The sequence below is a fragment of the Lutjanus erythropterus genome, chromosome 15 (assembly GCF_056507025.1).
Source record: "Lutjanus erythropterus isolate fLutEry1 chromosome 15, fLutEry1.hap2, whole genome shotgun sequence".
NCBI lineage: Eukaryota > Metazoa > Chordata > Actinopteri > Lutjaniformes > Lutjanidae > Lutjanus > Lutjanus erythropterus.
This window is the reverse complement of record NC_139331.1, coordinates 20,777,552-20,795,131: the sequence shown is the minus strand read 5'-3', so window position 1 is coordinate 20,795,131 and position 17,580 is coordinate 20,777,552. Positions and strand designations below refer to the sequence as shown.

General features: G+C 39.9%; 1 protein-coding gene across 3 annotated transcripts in view; it reads right to left on the bottom strand.

Annotated features, from left to right (window-relative positions):
* sipa1l1 (signal-induced proliferation-associated 1 like 1) overlaps nt 1-17,580 on the bottom strand; it is a 105,822-nt gene that overhangs the window by 77,621 nt on the left and 10,621 nt on the right. For all 3 annotated transcript variants that reach the window (XM_084736923.1, XM_084736920.1, XM_084736922.1), the window contains exon 2: nt 15,687-15,849. The gene's annotated coding sequence lies outside the window, so the exon portion shown is untranslated. The remainder of the gene's footprint in view (nt 1-15,686; nt 15,850-17,580) is intronic.

Here is a 17,580-nt window from a genome sequence, read left to right as displayed (position 1 = left end):
GAAAGCTTAGAGAACTTGCAGAAACTCGAAGTGCATCAAATTCTCTGTGGATTCCATTTCAAAGCCATTTCAAAGCCACCGCGAGCCAGCATAAGCAGCTTTGTTCCTTTGCCTCCTATCCACACTTTTTCTGCCCATCCTAAACCTATCTTCGTTGTTTTGGCCACAGCTCTCTATCAAGTCTCAGCTGCCTGCTTTTCACATTCCTCTGTCATGGGGACGTAAGCTTCAGTTTTCCTCTCCCACACTCTTCAACCCGTTGGAAAACAGGGACACAGGCTGGCGGAGCCGCTGTATCAAATCTATTTGTCGGTTAAACCTTCTTCAGAGTGGAGCCTGGATTAGGCCTGCTTTTAGCTGCTTCTGCTGCTGCTGCTATTCAGCGAAACCTGGCCCATGTGTTTGCTTGCACCGATGGCCAGTGAGCTTTGAGGGACCAAAGCTATTCATGAAGCTCCTGACTTGCCAGGAGGAGTTCATCCAACGGCCACAAAAGCCTCTGACTTACTATCATCAGGGTAAGAGTCATCATAGGTGTGTGCTTATGACTGTTTTACATGTCAGAGTCCATGCAACTTTGTGTCTATTGAGAGAATTAATGTTAATCATAGGACATTACAATGGCTGCAACGTGGTTGTTTTTTAGCCAAATATCACTTCCATCAAGCCAAAAAGATGAGAAGACTTGAGAACAGAGGAAGAAGAAAAAATGAGAAAGCTTGTGAGAGTGTGTGTATGTGTGAAGAACCCTGGGAATCATCTGTGCACAGAGGGGAATTGAGAAAATGTGGCAAGGAAGAAAAGCATGACCGAAGTAGCAGATCCTCTGCTGCGACTGTAAATCACACCAGAGCTGAAGTCCACAAGCAAGACACAGAGAGAGAGACAGAGAGAAAGGTGAGGTGGAAAGAGGGAGGATAGAAAGTGTTATCCAGAAGGACAAGCTAAATCTGAGTAAAAAGAGGGATTGGAGGCCAGAGAGTGCTACAGACAGAAATATAAAAAGATAAACTGAAACAGAAAAGAGAATGTTGAGTTGGGACTCAACACTTCTCTCCCTCTTGAGTTCACAAGTTCAACTGGTAAAATCTTTCCGTTCTCTCCACCCCCCCCACCCCAGCCCCTTGCGACTCCATGCTACAATGTGTGTCTGCACCTCACAGTGAGCACAGGAAAATATCAAAGATTCAGGTAGCCAAGGAAGTGTGTTTATCTGTGCGTGTCCATATTTATGTGTGTGCTCCTGTGTCTCAAAAAGCAACCTGCACCTCACCTCCTTATACATACTGGAGCAGCGTTAACATTTCATCGTGGTGGTCAAAGCAATACCTTAGAAAACTTTAACTGTTCAGCACCTCTGTGTCACCACAATCAGGCAAAGTACAGGTCTCTACAGTTGTCTCAAGTGTGTGTGTAGATCCATGTGGTGTCCATTGGGAACCAATAGTGTGGTAAAACATTGGTAATGAAAGCTATAAATCACTGCCACCAAATCCCCTGCCTCAAAGCTCATAAAACTCCAGCCCACAACAGCCTGACAACAAAAACATGCCGTTTTCTTCTCTCGATCTTTTCTTTTCTTTACTGGAGTTCACACCATAAACAACAGCAGTGGCTGCAGGGGTAGTCATGGCACAGCCAAGTCACCCTTAAGACTCCTGCCTCTTGTTTTGCACCACTATATTTCTCTTCACACTTGGAGAAGTATTTTCAAGGGGATTGTGACTTAAAATTTGACTTTATCTTTTTACAAACTACACAGTTTGCAGGCCTACAACCCTGGTGGGATGAAACGGGTGACGGTCACCTTGAGATAATTTAGGTTGCTTCACCAGCACAGCATGGAGGTATTAATGCCATTCATTTTTGTGTTCTTCATTTATGATAAATGAGGAAATTTGGTGCAGTAACGCTAAGTGTAATGTTACCTGTGCATCTCACCTCATTGCATAGCAGGCAATTTTATGGTCTGAGCAAGCTAGCTAGCTCCTAGGTGCTAGTCAGTTACATAATGTTGTTTTGTTCAGAAAACGCATATGAAAAGAGTTAACGGAACCCAACCTACTACTCTTATTATTTAGTTGGCTTCAAATTAGGCTTAATGTTCACATAGTTAATCTCAACTGTCCCTCAACATTACAACAGCAGTCCAACATTGCCCAAGCTTTTGAACATCAACAGGTTAGCCTACAAAATAAACACTCAAATAACATAAAACATGGCAAAATTTACAGCTTACAAGTTTTATGTCAGGTCACAGACAGCCAATATCAATCCGTCCTTGAGCTTAAGTTTGCTTGTCATCTCCTGCAGTCAATAGCATTGCAACAGTCCTTGTCACTGCTGCTGCTGTGCCAAACACAGCTAAAGTATTTAAAGGCAATGACCTACACACTATTTTCTTTCACTGTACACATATATGACACAGATTCTTGCTGGCGTATGATATTAATGCAGGTGATTTGTGAAGCACTTTGGCACACAATCTGTTTACTTTTTGAAGTGCTATATAAATGAAATAAATTTAAACATTGAACTTCATTTTTCCAACAAAATTCATTGTGTGTTAAAACAAACTGCTCAGATACTGTATCTTTCTACTTGCATTTGAAAGTTTGGCTCAGATGAATTCTCTCACCCTTGCCAAACTGCAAAAAAATAGGCAAGAATTTCAAATCTAGTACATCTGACCCCAGCAACTTTTCAACTTAAAGAAATCTAAACGCTCATTACAAATATGGGTTAAAGCAGGGACCTACCCTCAGTGCAAGGTGTCTACCCAGGTGTAGCATAGACACTACACACCATCCTGTGCATTTTGCCAAAAAGCTACATCCTACATATACATTACACCAATCTGTCAGTCAGTCTACAGATTTTGTGATGAATCTTGTACCGTGGAACCACATGCTTTGATTATTTGTGTATATAACAGATTAAGCTGTTTGTGAAGCCAAAGCACTCATATTCACAAGTGGAAATCTGTGTTTCTTAACAATATGATCTGATTTCTATCAACTTTTTAAAATCAAATTAACATAATGAAGAACAGAACATTTAAGTCAACGCTAGTCAGGTATGTGTGCCAATTTGCCAACCACACACATACACCTGACAAGGAAGAATGCCTCCTAAACAAGACTAAAAAAAAGTGCAGCTCTAACATCAAGGTAAACAAAAGATGCAGAGAGGAAGTTGTGCGCCAGTGCTTTTAATCCTGACATCTGAAGACAAAAGCCCAGTACTTACAACAATTAGCAGAGTCTTGTTCTCATTCTTTGTCTGGTGCTTTCAGATTGTTTAGAGTGTCAGCAAAACAAAGTCCCAGGTAGCATCATTTACAGACAAAACCAAAATCAATGTCTGCCAAGGTCTGTGGGTGGACTGTTTAAGTTAACCAGTCAAATTAATAGAAGAGATTGGTCAACCACAAATAAAGGCATACACAGATGTCCATGTTTTAACAAAGCTAGGTCTTTTATTCAGGGTGTACCTGAACACAATGACAGCAGAGGTCCATTAAAATTAATTCAAACCAAGCCCATAATGTACAGTGCAATATCTTGATATGCGCTTAAGGCTGCAGTAGGTACAAAGCCTGAAAACGGTTGATTTTTGAGTCTCATCTGAGTAAGGTTTCTTTTTCTGCATCCTCAGCCCCTTCCACTAGACGGGCAGCACGCCCTACATGAGCACAAGCAACAGTTTACGAAGGCAGCTGTGAGCGAGCACAGACCGACAGAACTCAACTGTGTGTAATAAAATGGACACATGACACTAAAAAACACCAACAGAAGAGAGGAACTACATTTAAAAACATAAAGATTCAGTGTGAAGATAGAAAAGTACTGAAAGCTAAACACAAAGAGACTTCCAAAAACATATCTCTCTGCTCTCCTGCACACACGAGATCAGTATCACAACACTTGCTTGTGAAAGGGGGACAGAAAGGAGGCTAAACACCATTGGGCCGCGGTCAGCACAACATGACTGCAGCCCGCTTGGAGGCGAGTCGGGCTCGTGGTTCATGTCGGGCGCGGCTCACCGCGATATAAGCAGTCATGAGAATGCAACTCAGCGGCAACATGGTTTGACTCCCGTGGCCAAAAATGTCAGAACAAAAGCACGGTGTCATTTACTTACCCTGTAAACAGCGTGGTCAGCTCCTCCATGGTGCAAACATGAAGATTGTTGCTGCAAAAGGTTGAAGCAGGAGTGAAGCTAAATCCTCTTTTTAATCCCAAAAGTTTGAAATATACACTCTGAGCTCCTCTCCTGCCAGTAAAGTAGCCGGCATCACAGCAACTCCGGTGTTTTTCTCCTCCAGAAGCACCAGTCTGCTGCAGACCCTCTCTTGCAGAGCTCCCCGGCCCTGTGCAGCTGTCTGTCGACTCTGTGTCTTAGCTCTGCCCAGTCCTCTCCGCACTGAGCAAAGCTGATGAACACAACATGAATGAACACAACTGAAGGTGAACGCGGTGAACGTGAAAGTAACCGGATGAGCTGACAAACTTCTGGGTTGAGCATGTCACTCATTAGACACTTTTCTCTTTATCATAATGCCATTTTGTAGCGACTTTTCCTGCAGTAGTTTCCATCACTGATTGAAAGTCTCACTGGAGGAACATGCACACACAACTGCATTAATAGGATGAGTCCCCCAGGTCCTAAAAGAATGAGTGATTGGTTTAAGTCTACCGTCACGGGGCAGATTCTCTAAATGCTGAAAACAGAGCCATAGAGGAGGTGCAGAAGTGTAGCTCTCTCTCAGAACACCTGATTTACAGTATGCTGAAAGGATTTTATGAAATAATTTCTCAGTTATACCAAAACAATGTTGCCTACTTAAGCTTTAACTAATGCTAACTAATGGGTACACATTCCATACGATCACAATACGTGGGTGTCAATTCAATATTTATTGCTCTTCTTAAGTATTGTGATTCCATATTACTGCTTATGGTTATTCTAATACATATATACACAGATGTGTCCGTGTGTATGTATGTGTATATGTGTGTGTGTACATATATACATACATATATTATATATTATTATTATTATTATTTCAGAAGCATGAAAAAAGTTCATAATATACTTTTTGAAGTAAACTGCTCAGCAAGCTAGTGCCATCAGAATAATAAATTACATGATAAATAAGATTTTAGGTGAAAATGAACAGAGCCTTTGAAAACCGCACACAGCACAAATCTGAGTTTTGACCTTTCAAAGTTGCTGCAGCTGGTCAGTGTGGAGTGTTGATGTCAGAGTTTCAGATCGCGTTAGCAATGTGAAGTCAGCAGCTATTGGTCAGCTCACATGCTGTCTTACATTAAGCATGTGAAGTAAAATGGATGTTTGTTAAGATAATATTACCGCAATTGTGATGCTCATTTCCACTAGTGTGTTAGTGGGAATTTCCTTTATATGTTAGCCTCAACCTAATAGACTAAGTACTAGTTAATTATATAAAGAAAAAAGATCAACTCAGCAATCAAAAAAAAAAAAAAATCAAGAACTGTAAAAAAAAAAAATAAAACAAAACAAAACAAACAATCACAATATTTAGGAGAATCTTTTTTTTTTCTCCTATGCCTAGTATCTAGGTTTAGTCTGCTAAACCATGAAGGCACCATGAGACTACACAGCACTGATTCCAAAGCATCTTAAGTGTAAACCACATGCAAGTAGTTTTTATTGCAACCAAACTCAATGGCAGCTGTAGTAAAAGGGTAATGGATCACTAATGAGTAACATTTGGTGGTGCAGAAATGTAACTATGCATGGATACGTGTCACAAAGGCACATGGTTGGAGACCGCTGAGGGAGAAAATCTGCACTTGTATTGATTAGGCCTAAACCAGCTGAGAGTCAAATGGCTGTGAGGCCATCGGTCACAAGATGAGGAGGAGGCAGATTGACAAGTGCATGTTTAATGGCCGTGAGAAACAGTGTGCAGGGGTGGCTGGATAATCGCTGTTATAAGGGATGGGAGGGGAGGAGGATAGGGCTGCAGACAGCAAGCCCTGTGACACATTGACAGATGTGAAGCTTTGCACCTCCCAAAGAGGCAAAACAGAGAAAAGGCCTTTGAATAAAGGCCTACTGCTAAGCTTTCTGTGCAGTGCCCTCAGCTCTGCAGCTCACAACCAAAGAAAGGGTCAAGCCGTTGCTTGACTACAGGCATCTGGGGTTTTTCCTGGCAAAACAAAACAATTAAGTGCGGGGGCTGGATCTTCTTGAGGTTCACCTTCCCACTCTCTCTCCACCATATTCATCACTCTAAAACCTCTACTATTCCACTAGTATTTCTCTCTACCCTCTGCCTTTTCCCCTCATGCAGATCAAAAAGCTTTTCATTCACTCCCACTTTTACCTGCCTAAACTAAACTCTCTACACAGTCTTCTTGCTGTCTAGTTCCCACTTTCTATCCATGTATCTTTATGTAACTTTTGTGGCCATTTCACTCTCTCACCCGATCTCCCTGCAGAAACAGAGCTGCAAGGAATGCTTTGGGTGCTGACAGACAGTGCCAGAGGCAAAGCACAAACTTTTGCACAGGAAACCCAGAAGGTGCCTGCCGATCTCCACCATGCTCCCATAGGACCGGGTAAGAGGGGGCCAATGATGGTTTAAATTCCCCTTCACTCTAAAATATTTTGCTCATACAGTTGAACTTTTTAGTTTTACTGTACAGAATGATATATGTGCATGTGAGATTAACACTTGAGTTTGACACTTGTCTGCTCAAACTGGAAAGATTCTCTGTGCTCATAGGAAATGTGATTTTAACGGGTGGGCACAAAAGCATGATTTGTGACATCACAATTGGTTTGGAAGCCAAACCTTGTCCAACATGCAACCTGCAAAAGTGTGATGGGGAAACTTGAAGCCTCTAGTGCATATTGTACACTGACAATGGACTTTTATGGAGAAGAAGGAAACACCAGTTGTCCAGCAGCTCAACTTATATTTATAGATTCAGAATTTTAAATGAGGGAGAATGAGGAGATATTTCAAAGATTTTACCAAGACAACTAAACTGTTTTTGTGAAGAACATATCAGATACAAATAAATATTAAAAGTGGACCAATTTATATACATCTCGGGGGGATCTTTAAAGGAGCTATTTGTACCACCTTTAGTTTAGTTTTAAAACATTTTTCTTATTATTTCATTATTATCAATAGAATTAGAAGAAATCACAGTTTTGATATTATGTCAAAAAAATTTATATAGTGTGCTGCAGAGATGTTAACCATCTACTCTCAGGCTGTCCTGTCTTATAATACTACTTTGTAATGGGCAATAGTGAGTTCCTGTAGTATCCTCTCTACTCTCACTCCAGTATGAGACGATGAAGTAGTAACGCTTCCACAAGGGCAAGAAACCATTTACAGAGCCAAAGAAAGAAGAGATAGAAATAGCAAAACAAGACTTAAGATTGCTCTACACCACTGGAGACAGGTCTTGGGAAATAAAACGATGGAGTTTGATGCTGAATGTTTCTTCTAGACTGGTAAGTAAACAGCTGTGAATGCTAATGTTGACTACTTAGGAATAGCTTTTAAAGGTAACAAATAGCATAACCTTACCGACAGTGTGAAAATGTTTGCCAAATTAGTGGCTTGTTGACAGAAAGACAGACCAAAACGAGGGTCTTTGCAGTTCTTTGTTTTTTACAAAAGGAGTGTCCGCCCCAACACCAACTTTCTGGTAATATGCTTTGACCTTTTGTTTGGAAAATGAATTTGACAGGGGGCCAAGTCTTACACATAGCTCCTTTAAAGTCAGCAGAGGTTGGGCTGAGGAAAGCCAATAGAAGACGAGTTCCTGCTGGGTGTCTTCAGGCAGTGCTTAACAGATTGATGATAGACAGTTTCACCTATTGATCAATCACTGCAGGCCCCAAGTTCAACAATGGTAAACTTTGACCCGTGTCTGCAGACTAAATCAATCGCAAAGAAGTGTGTGTGGTTGACTATGTGCATTTGCCGTGGCAGGTAATGGTCAGTCACCCGCATTTGCACAAGACAACTTGTGACAATTTTCAGTTTTTCCCCCAATTACATTTTCATCAATGTAACAGACACACCAGAAATTGATACATGAACTCAAAAGCTTTTCACTGAGGATTACCATGTTTTTAGTCTGGTCATTTCCTTTGGATATAACAAAAAACAGATTATTACACAACACAAACAGATCACAGCTGGTGGTGCTACTGACATTTCTGTCAATGGTTATAGTCCCTTAATGGCTGATGTCTGTGAAGGAGTTTGAAATTTTTGTGTGGGTTTCAGTCTGTGTTTGTTCAAAACAAACTTCTATTAAATGGTGCATCAGTTTGTCTGTGTGTCTTGCTATAATGCAGTATCAGAGACAAAGACTTGAAGATAAAACACAGACGCCTCTTCCTTTAATTACAGAGGTCTGGGAGGGCAACATGATGAGCTTTTAATGATAGTGACTCTGCTACAGGCTTTTTTAAATAGAGCTTGCGGGGGGATAGGGCCCTTCCTGGAAGACACCTGTAGTGTATTATTCAGTCTTTATTTAAGCTTTATGCTACTTGCAGAGGCTGACAGAAGAAACACACAAGCCGGGTCAGGAAACTAAATAACAGTCGTCACAGAAGTTCCTGTCCACAATCACTGTGTAACACATTGCCAACATGAGTGGGGAAGATATTGTTCATTGGCACTAACTAGTGTAAGCTGCTTGCTTTTTACAGCACATGATGAAAGGATATTTCTCCTTGGTGCATTGCTTCACTGACAAGTGGCTGTAGGGATAAAAGAGCGCTACAGGAGGAAGCTTTCGTTGTAAAAAAAAAAAAAAGAAAGAAAGAAAAATGGCTTCTAATTACCGTTGTTGGAACCCTGCATTATCATTACACTCCAAGGTTTCTGACAACACAACAACTGTGCTGCCATGGCAACACAGAGCCGGAAGAGAGATGCTGGTGCTGCCACCTCATGTTTTGCCCATTTCAATTTGCCTCTAATGCACACTGACTACATGTGATCAGTCTGTTCGGTGTCAATCTGTTTACTGACCTGTACTCTAATTCTGAACCTACTCTGATGAGCGCAGGTGGACACATCAGTCAGCTTGGCTGGCACCACTTCACCCATGGGCTAAACAACACAGCACAGCTGGGTTCGCCTGATATTATGTAACGCAGCAGCATCACCCCCGCAGGCCCTGTTCACACTACCCCTCTCCTCCTACTCCGCCTCCAACGAGCTCACCATTGGCCATTTGCAGGCAGAGGTGCATTGTGAGACAAGAGTGCTCCAGTGCTGACACAACCTGTGGGGATATTTGTGGAGGTTTCAGCTTTGGAAAACTCAAAAATCTGAGATGAAGCCAACGTAGAGAGAGAATACATTTAGACCAGCCAATAATACTTTGCTAGCAGCTTATTGTGTTCATTTCTTCCACAGTCTTTTGCTTTTCTAATTTATTCAACTGAATAAAACACAAGGTAGTCTGTGTGATGCAGATACTCTCTTCAGTTGTGGTTTTAAATTCCTAAAATGGGTGATTAGATTCCAGGGTTGTATCCACCATTGATCCCACCAGTGATTCTGCCTTTACTCCTTGGAAACAATTTTTGTTACTAAGCAATACTTGCCAAAAGTGGAATTGCACCCGTTGCCTGGCAACATTAGATTATTGAATCTCATATCAGGAAGCAATGAGAACCAGTGGTGCTTTGAGCTACAACCCTCTAGATACTTTCCACATCTCGAGTACAGACTGTGTTGTCCAACGAGGAACTACAATCATGCTATTCATGTCATCTGATACACACAGGCACATACTAGATAAATTTAACTTCATTGAACTAAGAAATGATTTTCCCCAGACGATTTAGTTACTCCATTCCAATGGTTATTTTGTCAAGAACTGTTCACTAAGGATGAGTTTCACAAAAGTAGAAACTGTTCAGAAATCGTAAATAAAAGTAATTTGGTCAAATGTCATTTGATTATCACCATCAGCAGGTCAAACAACAAACCCCCTCCAATTTATGCCTGGAGTACCATGATGATCAGGTTCTGTTCATGTTGGTGTTGATCTGGAGAGCATATCAGCGGACTTTAAAGCTGTGGTTTCACCCTCAGAGGCACTTTATTAGGGGGTTAGTGAAAAGTTTTTGGGTTCATTAATTTAAATAATCATGAAACAAAAATCTTTTTTTTTTTTTTTTTTACACAAGGCTTAATAGTTAATAATATTTTAATTTTTAAATCTACAATAGTAGACATACTAGTCAACCATGTGTGACTCACATGCCACCCATTAATGGTAGAAACTGCCTCTCTCTCACAGAGGTATTCTGTGTTGACAAAATGGGACAAAAAAAAGATTCCCCCAAAAAATTAGGATTCGTTTTATTACAGTTCCTGATGTTTATATATACATATATAGAAATCAGAAAGACTGACTGACTGACTATGGCGTGCACTGTTTTTTGGAAATATGACTCATGATATATAGTCTCTAGATGCATTTTATTCAACTTTTTCCCATGGTCTAGTGTTAAAAAAAGCAAACAAAAATCACAGTAAATTGGGACACAGAATCACAATACTTAAGAATCACAATACATATTGAATCAGTACCCAAGTGCTGTGATAGTATCGAATCGGGAGATAAGTGTATTTTCTCAGCACTAGTTGACATGGTGCTAACTTTTTTAATACATGTCTATTATCTTTTTAATACACTTCTATCTTTCTGTCTTTCTAAACATTTTGTTCTTTCACATAACTAAGTAGAAAAGCAAAAGGCTATGCCAAAATATGGTGTAAGGACATGCATGATTGTCCTCTGTATATATTCGATCTCATAAGGGATGCTTGGATGACAGAGTTCAAATCCAACATTCACATCGACCCAAAATGAACCACCACCCCAATGCACCTGCTGCCAAGTATAACCGAGACTTCTTTAAAACCAGTGTGTCAGTGATGGTAAAATACACAAAACAGGGGAGGCAGGCTGAAGTGAGTCCCTTCATTCTAACCTCTCCTCAACCGTGGTTGTTTTCCCCAAGTGCTTTATGAGATGTTAAAGGGCTTCAGGCAGCCACTTCATTAAAAACAACCCCGTGGGTCCTCGTTGAAGATGCTTTACTTCTAAACTGGTCTGCTGTCATTAGAAAGTACCACTAGGGCAGTCAACTCCCTTCCCATGCGCCAGTAGCTTCTTAATGAAAAACAGCAGCTTGCTTAAGCTCACACATCTCACATCCATAAAACCACTGATCGAGCTTTCTTCCTCGCAGCTGGAGAGACCCAGCGGAGGCATTAGCTAGAAGCTGTCAGAACGCCACTGGAATGGATCAAAGTGCTATGTTGTAAATCACATCCGATGACCATTTAAAAGCACTTTAACGCCCATACAGCAGGCCGCTCAATTTGAGTAACTGGGTAACAAGGTAGCAACAGTCTTGCGTTTATGGTGATAGGGAGAGATGCAGAGAAACCAAGTGTGAGAGGAGGAGAGAAGTATGTGAGGGAGGTGTTCTGACCACCAAGGTCACCATCACTTGCTCACAGAGCCCAGAGATTTTTCAGCATCATTGAGGGATGGAAGCAAGTTACTAGTAGGTGACAATTTGAAAGAAACATTGTCATGTAATGTAATACTATGCTATGAGTTTCTACCACATTTTGGTGTCATTTACAGGCAATGTGGTATTGTGTTGGAGTTTGGCACAAACACACAGGACAGGGACTTCATGGTGCATTAAGGCACATATTGTTTGTTTGCCAAGAGTGTCTCAAAGTTTGTCAAGTGTGTTTAAGTTTGTAACAAGACTCTCTTTACTCTTTACTTGTAACTCTGCCAAAGCAATGTAGATTTCAAAGTGTGAGGGCACCAACAGGGATGCATTCAAGTGCACCTCATAAACTCAAAAATCCATACTACAAAGGCCAGAAAGGTTGTTTAAAAAATAATTAGTTATCAAAACAGCTGTTATCTGTCAATTGATGGATTAACCAACTAATTATCTTAGCTCTAACCACATCAAGACAACAAAATTAGACAAAAACCACAACAGACTATAATACAGGACATTACCAAGAGAATCTTTGTGATTGAAAATGAAAGCATTTTCCCTCTGTTTACAATCTCTGAGAAAAACTTCACCCTCTAACCTAGAGAGGGTCAGTGGGGTTAGGGCTGCATTCACCGACTGACACTAGGAACAAAGCCCATTGGAGCTGGTTTCTCTGCAACATCGTGCCCCAGTGTGTGTAGCCCAGCACTTCCAATCCTGCTTGTCCAAATAATCATTAAACAGTTCAGCCCTGAGTAAATATTTTAAGAACCTCTGTAAACTAGAAGGTAAATACCCACCTCAGAGATGGGGACGTAAACATATATGCACAGTGTAAAGTGTGTGTGTGTGTGTGTGTGTGTGTGTGGTGGGGGGAAGGGGGGGGGGGCAGATTTCATTGTTCTTCAGCATGTTGAGCTTAGATGAAGTTGAAAACAATGAGGTCATCCCTATTGTGTACACACAGCATTCTCACACATTCCTCTGCATACCATTGTACACTCATGGCTCAGCTAAAAGCATGATGAGATGAACCCAGTGAAAGAGTGATGCACTTTTAGCAAACATTTGGTCTTTACAAAGCCATGAACCTGAAAGCTATTAAACCCTAGAATGGAAACTCCACTCTGGCTTTCAAGGCCATCACCTTACATGCCAAAACACTCCCCTTCTTGGATGAGCACAGTGAGCAGAGAGGTTGCAGCGAGCACTGCAGATCATGACAGGCCACTTTCCTGTTTTGGTTTCTGCTTCCACCACCTGCAAGCCAGATGTTGTAAGCCTGGGCATTCTGGCCTCATTTTACTGGTTTTAGATGAACATCGTCTACAGGTCCACTTGAGCCAGACTGGCCTTCCAGCCTTGTTTATTTCTGTCTGTGGAAGAGGCACTGTAATCAACAAAATAAACCTGTGAATCAACTAGGTAATCAATTTGTTGACTAAGAGAAAATTCATTCAGTAACTTGAATAGGGTTGCAGTGATATACCTGTTTCATGGTGTACCATGGTATGAAAATTGACAGTTACTATACCATATGCATTTGCTTATCTACAGTATTCTAGCACATTGATGTTTTCTTTCCCATTTATGTTGTTCAAAGGGAAGAATAGTTTGACATTTCATGTCTGTCAGGACATAATATTTTGTGAAATTGTGAAAAAGTGTTTGTTTAACCAAAAAAAAGTTCAAATTCCTTTGGGTCATTTTAATAATAATAATAATAATGATAATAATAACAATAATAATAGTAATAATAACAACTGTATAATACCATATTCCATGAAATTTTCTGAGACAGTTATCATACTATGGAAGATCTCATACTGCTGCAACAATATGCCAAACATTTTTAGGTTTGGAGTGAGTTAAGATTATTTTACGTCAATTTAAATTGAATGCCTTTGAGTTTTGAACAGTTCGTCAGAAAAAACAAGCAGTGTTAAAGCACTGTTGATTCCAGTGCCACCATGGCAAACTGTGATGGGAAATTTCAGTATTGCCAAACATTTTGTACACTAAATGATTAAGCAAAAAACATAAATCAACACATAAATAAAATGGAACGAGATACCAAAACATAGTCCAGCCCTAAACATAGCTGCAACAAAATAATCGCATGAATCGCATCCGGCTTTAAACAAGTGTCAGTGAGGAATTCACTACTATCAGCATTATCTCTGGCTTTGTGTCAGAGCATGGATCTGTGAAGCAGGAAGACTGTTGAGGGTTCAGCCAAAAGCTGCTGCTGCTTTCAGTGCATCAAGACGGATTTATGTGTTTACCTTCCCTGGCACAATCTAGGACCTCCTTGGAACCCACAAACCCAAGCAAGATGTCTCTCATTACGAGGATCGACAAGAGATCTTTTCTCCTTGGCACAATGAGTGAGTGCTGGAGCTTTACCCAACTTTCTTAGTGAATCGACATAAATGAAAATGCACTGCTATCCATATAGCCCCTGTTTTCCTTGGCTGCTTACCAAGTGCAACTTTTCTTACAGCAATATTTAATCCAGATCCACCCTGTTTTGGACAATAAAACAGTGTGTGATCAGTTTCACACCGCTTTATACTGAACTGGATATTGCTACAAGACATAATATACAACATAAACATAAAACAACCACCCATTCTAGCAACTAGCTACGGCTGAACTTAAGCAAGAAACATCTGTCTATGCATTTGCTACTTAGTCCATTCAAGCTCATAGGAGGCTGGAGCCTTCATAAAACATGCATAGATTTATGTTAACAGAGCTGTCAGTCCAATGTAATCAAAATCCTGCAGCTTAGTTTCACCAGTTTAAGTGTTACAAAGTCTTCAAGTCATAAAAAGTAATTGTTAGAAAGAAATATATAAGCTTTGAAACCAAGGTTTCAAGGGGCTTTAACTCTGTATTAGAGCCAGACAGATATCTGTTCTCTGATTTTATTGGCCTGATAATGGCCAATATCTATACTGATGTATATCAGCAGATATCTTTTAACAGAGCATAAAGCATTTTTTTTATTTATAATCATTAAAAATGCCAGTGAAAGTTTACTGTTGTCATTTTGGATTTTCTCTACAGCATAGAAATAAAGAATATCAGGTGATCTACCCATATTGGAAGTTTTTCGCTCTTTTACTCTTTTTACTAATACTGGTATCAGCCCCCAAAAAATAGTATTGGTTGGCCCTATACTATACCCTGGTCACATTAGCAATCTATCACAAGTTGACATGGATTATTGTAAATATAGTTCTTGGTAGGGCTGTAACTAATGATTACTCTCATTGTCAATTATTGTAAAAAATTCACGTGTAAAAAGCTGGAATCAGAGAATTTAGACTTTTTTCTAAAAAAAAAAAAAAAAAAGAATTACTAAAACTGATTGATAGACTATCAAAATAGTTAGTGATTAATTCAATAGTTGACAACTAATTGATTAATCACTACAGCTCTATAGTTGTCAGTGATCATTTTCAGTATCCTTTAGTACTATACACAGGTGGTGTATCATGACTCTAGCAGAAACTTGATAAGGAGCATTGTTTTTTAAGGAAAGCAGAAATAGCACTGAGAGATCTTTCTATAAATGTCTTCTTTAAAAACTGTCCACTTATGAGCTTTTGACTTCTCATAAATGGCATTTTATGGCAGGCTGTCATGAGTACCTAACCACATATCTGCCTGAAATGTGTCTTTCAGTATCGTAATATATAATTAAAAACCTCCAAAGCAGCCGCATTACCAGAAACATCAACATGGCCACAAGATTATCTGTTTGGTTTTTTTAGAGGCTCAGTGAGGGATTACGGCCATGGAAGAGAACTCAAACTGACGGTGAAATCACAGAGACTGTCAATTACAGCGCACTTAATGAATCAATTTCAAGGATGGGAAACAACTCAAAAGCCTGTCGACTTTAAAGCCAGACTTTTCTCTATGAACCATCTCTTCACGCCGTGGTGGATCTGCAATGTGTGGTATGACACAGAAGAACACTACATCTCTTATATCTTCTTCATCACACAAAACAGGCAGCAACTTCAAAGCTTGTTAAGGGTTTCATACACTACATGAAGCACAAATTGCATTTGATCAAAAAAAAGAAAACTTACTGCAAACAGATGACAACTCGCCTGACTTCAAGTAGTAACAGTTTCCTTTAGATCAGAGAGGCGACTCCATCCAGCAGTGATGAACAATGACCAGGATATGACTTCCTTTAATCCGGTACCTCTGTTTCCCTTACTTGTGTGACTGTCGTCAGAGGAGGCTTCCCTACAGCGGCATATGAGAAAAGCAAAAGGTTTTTAAGGAAATTGCATTTTTGGCCCTTAGTCTCTATTACAAACTACAAACACAACCTGACACAAACCTCTACAAATTTGGCAGAATCAAACTAGTCATTGACAGAAAACTAAAATTACTGAATATATTAATCAGTAATTCAGGGGATCTTATTTTTAGTGCATTCTCCTCAGTTTTCATTGATATGAAGACAGCAGTGCAGACTCTCTGGCCAGCTTGGACCCACAAAGGAGTGATATCATATGTTACAAAAGCAAACCTGCAAAACATTGCTGCATATCATATAGATTCTGCAGCATTCATCAGTCATAAATATAATCAGAGACTACAGTTCATGCAGAAGGGAGAAATGTTCTTTTCCCAAACTGAGCTGTACAGTGCATTATGTAATACAATTGACCATGAGTAATTCAGGCATCAAACTGAGTGGACTCTCATGACATCAGAAAGCTTGTGTGCCAGCACAGTCCCACGAGGATGGGTCGAATGTTCCAGGGGGATATGGGTGATAAAAGTTAGCCATGCTTCTTGCTAACTGAATTGTTCTGGACAGAATGTTTGCCGGTACAAAACTATAGCACATGATTTGAAATAAAAGGCACTTTCTTAAGATAACCAGTAGGATTGTAGAATATGGGTAGACTTCATACATATAGTTACACAAACACAGCTTACAGCATAGATATAATGCTAAAAAGCAGCCAAATAAGTCTGTTGGATGACCCTGTAGGACCTGTGTCCACAAACAGTGGGCCTTGTGCATTAATTGTTCATACGCACAGATTTTATCTTAAATTGTGCATGCAAACAACTTAATAACTTTTGTGGCACTCATCGATACTTTCATATTTTCCGTTTGTTCTTAGGTAAGATCAAAATTTAGGAGTGCCCAAGAGTACATATAAGCCAATAAGAACAACCTAGCTGTACCCCAACAGAGAAACCTCTCCAAGGATGTTCCAATGATTCATCCATGTCTGTTAGTTTGTTTTTTTTTCTCTTTTTGTGGTCCTTCGATGGTATTTCCTTTCCTTCTCCTTTTTCCTTCTTTTATTTTGGTTCAACATTACCTGTCAAATTTCAGTGGCTTGTTGGTTTCCACATGGCACTTAAGTCTGCTGTCCTTACAGGGGTTTATTGGGGCCTTTCTATATGCTAAAGAATTCCCCCATTTAAGATCAATGCAATTCATCAACATATTCAGGTGCAGTGCAGGTTTCATTAATCCCATGAAGAATTTTCTAATTTTTCTCTTACTTCTTTGTGCAAGAACAAATATAAGAGAAAAAAAGACATTCATGCATGATGCCCAGTGTTTCTTTTTACATTTTTTGTTTGTTTCATTGCGCTCAGAGAACTCAGTTTGCACGCAGAGTTGGAAGAGTTGGAAGAGAACAGGTTGGTAGGTTGTACAAAAATAGCCTACTTAAAATACGTTACAAAGGACACAATGTATAGTTGGCTTTTATTTCAATAATTTAATTTCAAGGTACACCAATCGTTAAAAAAGGCCAACAAAAATGCTAAAAAAAAAACAGGACATTTAGGGCCTGACTTAACACAGAGATGGGGGGAGAAAAGTCTTGTGTGTTTCAGACAGGAACAAAATCACCATTCATCTCCATGAGAAACAAATCCTGTCTGAATGGAGCTTTAATGGCTACAACTTCCAATTACAGAGCCCGCTCAGGTAAAACCTAT